Source organism: Urocitellus parryii, chromosome X (assembly GCF_045843805.1).
Source record: "Urocitellus parryii isolate mUroPar1 chromosome X, mUroPar1.hap1, whole genome shotgun sequence".
Lineage (NCBI taxonomy): Eukaryota > Metazoa > Chordata > Mammalia > Rodentia > Sciuridae > Urocitellus > Urocitellus parryii.
This window is the reverse complement of record NC_135547.1, coordinates 92,181,810-92,187,809: the sequence shown is the minus strand read 5'-3', so window position 1 is coordinate 92,187,809 and position 6,000 is coordinate 92,181,810.

Genomic DNA, 6,000 nt, shown 5'->3' with positions numbered 1-6,000 from the left:
AAGACACTAGGATGATATTGATTTAATATGAAGTGCAATCTAATCTTTAAAAAATCGTATTCCTGGCCATATGTGGTGGCACAAGCCTGTAATCCCAGTGACTGGGAAGCTGAGGCAGGAGGATGGAAAGTTTGAGACCAGCCCCAACAATTTACTGAGGCTTAAGAAATTTAATGAGACTCTATCTCAAAATTAAAAAGTGTTGCGGTAAAGTGGTAAAGCGCCCCTGGGTTCAATTCTCAATACCAAACAAACAAATAAAAACAATGTTTTAGTCAGTCACCTACCCAGGCTGAGCAAGCAGTAGGGAAGCATTGCATCCACCCAGGTGTGAGGATGCCCAGACCAAGAGGCCCTCAACCAGCAGTAAGGAGTTCTCAGTGAGCTAGGCCCCACAGAAGCAGAGTCAGCCCTGTGGGAGAGAGTCCCTCCAGAAGGTAAGTTTGGGTAGAAATGGAGGGCTTGGGGCTCAGCTTTGAGCGAAGGGCAGGAGTCGCAGCCTCTTGCCCAGCCAGCCACCTCTCTTGCAGAGATTGGAGAAGGATGGCCATTGTCCTCTGTTACCTGGAGGTAGTCTCCTGTAACGCACAAAAGAGGCCACAAATCCCCATTATACAGAGCTCCCTGGGCTCAAATTGCAAATTGGTTTGGGGGGTTAGAGTTAGTCTAGGTTCCCACTTAGCATCTCAGACGACCCATGATCTTAACACCACTCCTACTCCATCCAGTCCTACTTTGTGACCCCACACAAGTTTGGGAAAAAAAATTTGGAGGCATGATCTCCAGGCACTCTCCCACAAGTCAGAGGGATGGTGGTATGCAGGTTACAAAGGGACTGTTCCTACACCATTCCCTTCAGAAATTCTGTACACAACTGAATATGGGGAGGGTCCAGGCCACTTGTAGAGATCCTCCTATCCCAGTACTTGCCCCACTTAATAGTACCCCTCACTCTTTTTTGGGCTAGGAGGTAGTTACTGGGGATTGAACCCAGGGATGCTCTACCATTGAGATGTATCCCCAGCCCTTTTCTGTGTGTGTATACGCGCGTGCGCGCACATAAGTATTTTGTCTTTTTTATTGGTTCTTTTTAGTTATGCAAAACATTAGGATTCGTTTTGACATAATTTTAAAAGTATGGAATATAATTTACTCTAATTCTATCCCTAGTACTTCCCTTTTCCCTCTTCTCCTCCCTCCCCGCTCAATCCCCTTCATCAAGACCACGGATCTTTCTTTTATTTTGATGGAATCTCCCATTTTTTCCCCTTTCTATTTTCCCCCTTATTTTGGACTAGCTTCCTTATATCAGAGAAAACATTCAACCTTTCACTTTTTGGGTTTGGCTTATTTTACTTAGCATGATTGTCTTCAGTTCCATCCATTCACTAGTAAATGCCATATCATTCTTATTTTTTTTTTATTTTTTATTTTGAGACAGAGTTTGTGAAATTGCTGAGGCTGGCCTTGAACATGGGATCCTCTGGTCTCAGCCTTTCCATTATTTTGGATTATAGGTGTGTACACTGCATGCCTGTGTCCCTCACTCTTAACAGTCTTTGACTCTTCTAATACTAGTAATATGTTGTCAGTAGAAATCTCTCGTCAATCCAACAACTCATTTTGGTAGAAGATGGTCTGTTAGTTTTTCATCTCTTGGAAGACTTCATTGCTCTGGGCCAGAGCTGAGGCAGAATATCATGGTGGCTTGGTGGAGGAAAGCTGTGATAGGGTGGCAGGGAGAGGCACACTTGAGGGACAGATGTTGAGAGATGGGGAACAGGGAAAGATAGAGTCCAAGGCCAGGCCCCCAATGACCTAGTTCCTTGAGCCCTGCTCCACCTGCCTACATTTACCAACCAGTAGTTCATTCAAATTATTAAACTAGTCAAGTGTGGTGGCCCATGCCTATCATCCCAGTGACTTGAGAGGCTGAGGTAAGAGGATCACAGGTTTGAGGACAGCATCAGCAATTTTGCAAAGCCCTAAGTAACTTAGTGATACCCTGTCTCAAAATAAAAAAAACCAAAATGTCTAGAGACATGGCTCAGTGGTTAAGTGTTCCTGGGTTCAATCCCTAGTACTCCGCCCCCCCCCCCAAAAAAAAACCCAAACAAATTATTAATCTATCAAATGGATGAATCTATTGATGAGGTTACAGCTCTCAAAATCTAATCATCTCACCCCTTACCAATCCTGCATTTCCTAACACATGAGCTTTTCTGGGGATATGCCAAGATTCAAACTAAAACAGGTGGTTGTTAGGGAAGGAAGAGTGGTGTGGTATACACCTCCTCCAGGGCCTCAGGGTAGAGCAAGTTAGGGGCAGGGATATAAAGTAGTAAACATATTTTAGGAGCATTGGGAGGGAAGGGACATGCTCAGAAAAGAGGCTTGACAGTAGAGGGTGGGGAGCACTTCCCTAGGGGAAAGGAGGAAACTGAAGCCAGCTCCTCAGGAAAAAAAAAAAAAGGAAAAAATCTCAGTATTCATTTGCATATATATATGTAAATATGTATGTATATATGTAAAATACACACACATTTTAGTAATGGGAATTGAACCAATTGAACCCAGGGGTACTCAACCACTGAGCTACCCACCCCCAGCCCTATTATTTTTTAAAGACTGGATCTTACTAAGTTTCCCAAGGCTGGCCTGGAACTTATGATCCTCCTACCTCAGCTTCTGAAGTTGCAAGGATTACAGATGTGCACCACCACACCCAGTCCTAGATTTTTGAAACAATTCTAAAACAGGGGTTGCAAATTACAAACTACAGGTTGCAGGTCAATGTGGCCTCTATTCACCTACCTTCCTCCCTCCCTCCCTCCCTCCCTCCCTCCCTTCCTTCCTTCCTTCCTTCCTTCCTTCCTTCCTTCCTCTAGGGATTGAACCCAGGGATTTTTTACTGAGTTACATCCCCAGCCCTTTTTATTTTTTATTTTGAAACAGGGTCTTGCTAAATTGCTTAGGGCCTTGATAATTTGCTAAGGCTGGCTTGGAACTGGTGATCCTCCTGCCTTAGCCTCCTAAATCCCTGGGATTATAGGTGTGTGCCATGGTGCCCAACTCTAGTCTGTTTTTGTAAATTAACCACATCCATTCCTTTACATCTTGTTTGCAGCTACTTTTGCTACAGTGGCAGAGTCGACTTAGTCACAACAGAGACTCCATTGCTGGCAAAGTCTATAATACTTACTATCTGGCCCTTTACGGAAAGTTTTCCAATCCCTATTCTAGACAACAACAACAAAAGCTGGACATCTTCCAATTTCAATTTGGGAAGTACTATTAAAAATGCAGTTTTTATTATCTTAAAAAATCAGATCTAGCTGGGTACAGTGATGCATGCCTATAACCCCAGTGACTGGGGAGGCTGAAACAGGAAGTTTGCCAGTTCAATGCGAGCCTCCACAATTTAGCAAAACCCTAAGTAACTTAGGAACATACTGTATCAAAAAAAATAAAGAGGGCTGGAGATGTGGCTCAGTGGTTAAGTGCCCCTGATTTCAATTTCTGGTTAAAAAAAAAAAGGAAGGAAGGAAGAAAGGCAGTTCTAATACAAATAAGCAATTATCTGGAGATTATTTTGTCTTGTAGATGAAAAATATTAGCAATTTGGATCCAACAAGTATCTAAAGAAAAATTTACCCTATAACAAAACTGGATTTTCTAGTAAGGCAATGATGACTAACATTAGTAAACCTATCAATTTGTTTCATTTTAAAAACAAAAGGGAGGACTGGGGTTGTAGCTCAGTGGTAGAGCACTTACCTAGCATATGAAAAGCACTGGGTTTGATCCTCAGTACCACATAAAGAAATAAAAAAATAACATAAAGTTAAAAAACAAAGGAGAAAACAACACAATCATATCAATGAATATAAAAGAAACATTTGACACAATTCAACAGCATCCTCAAACTAAAACTAGACTAGAAAGGATCTATGAAAATTCAGAAAAGACTAAAGATTAGACTCAAAATTGCCAGGAAGTATAATTCAAAAAGATAAATATGCTAAAAATGCAGTCACCACCTAGTAGTCCATTCAAATCAGTAATCCAACTAGTGGATTAATCCACTGATAAGGATACAGCTCCTATAATTGAATCATATCACCTCTTGGTACAACATAGGGTTGATCCTATTACAATAGTATATTGAAATCTCTAATGCAATAAAATGTGAAGATAAAATAAATGGATTAAATATTGAGAAAAGAGAGAAAATCATTTTTAGCTTTATCATATTGACATATTCTATTGGAAAACCTGTGCTTCCCATGATTTGACACCCTAATATTAATGAAAATTAATATTAAGACAAAATTAACGCAAAATATAACATTATTGAAAGTCCACTTGAGAGATATAATAGAGATTTAACTGTAAATGGGATTGAACCCAGGGGTGCTTATCCACTGAAAAACATCCCAGCTCTTTCTTTCTTTCTTTCTTTTTTTTTGTTTTGAGACAGGGTCTCACTAACTTGGTTAGGGCCTTGTTAAATTGCTGAGGCTGGCCTTGAAATTTCAATCCTCCTGCCTCAGCCTCCCGAGTCAACTGGGATTACAGGCATGTGCGACCACATATGGGTTTTACAGTTCTTAATGGTGGGCTATGCCCTGCAGTTTTGCAGCAGACCCCAGCAGCTCATTGCCAATTTCCTTCTGGGTTCTTGTCTCGCAAACTTGAAGGATGAAATCTACAGACGGAAGGCAAGAGTTAAATGTTAAGATTTATTTAAGTGAGCTGAAATTCACTTAGAAGGGATGAGAAAGGACTCAATAGATATTGCCTGAAAATCATTTTTATTTGCAGGTTATCCTTGTGTACCCAGAAAAATATGCAAGGAAAATTCAATAAGGTGGTAGGTATAAGAAAATAAATGCAGCATATTGAAACAAATGGAAATGAGTAAAAATCCCATTTCTAGTAATGACAACAAATATAAAATACCTAAAAATGAATATAACAAGAAAGGTACTGGCCTAAAGTAAGAAAATATATGACTATTATTCTAGAATATAAAACTAAACACATGGAGAGATAAATCATATCTCTACATAGGAATACAATAAAATTAAAAAAAAAATCACAAAGAATTACACCAGACTTCTTGTTGGCCAACAAGAAGAGTGGAATATTTAAAATGTTAAAAGAAAACAAACCTCAACAACCTAGCATTTTCAATCCAGTAAATTATCTTTCAAAAGAGAAAAGGAAATAAGGATTTTCCTAACAAAAAATACACAGGGGACCAGAGATGTAGTTCAGTGTTTATTGTTTTGCAGTGCTGGGGATGGAACCCAGAGTATTGTACAACAAACAAACAAACAAACTGAGCGAGCAAACAAACAACAACAACAACAACAACAACAACAACAATAAAAAACACTGAGGAAAGGGGCTGGGGATATAGCTCAGTTGGTAGAGTGCTTGCTTCACATGCACAAGGCTCTGGGTTCAATCCCCAGCACCACAAAAAACAAACAAAAAACACTGAGGGAATTCATTGCCAGTAGATTTACTTTGCAAAAAATGTTAATATAAATTCCTTAAAGAGAAGGAAAATAATATAGGTCAGAAATTCAGATTAACATAAAAAAGGAAGAGTGTCAGACATGAAATAAATTTAGAGTAAAATCACTTAGTATTTCCTGCATTACTTATATCAGATTGATTTTATAACAGTTGTGTCACTCAGAGATGCCTGTATAATTTTTTGGGGGGGCAAATAAAATAATATTTTAGGAAAATGATTTTGGTGTATGTATTTTAATACTCTTTACATTATGTAGTGAAGATATAAGAAATAAAGTAGTTGTTCACTCCTTATATGTGAGAAGCAGAAATCACTGCAGTATCAGCTGGAACATGTCAATGAGTAAACAGTAAATGAATAAGATAACTTTTTTTTTTTTTTTGTACTAGGAATTGAACCCAGGGACGCTTAACCACTGAGCCACATGCCCCAGCCCTTTTTTTGAATTTAAT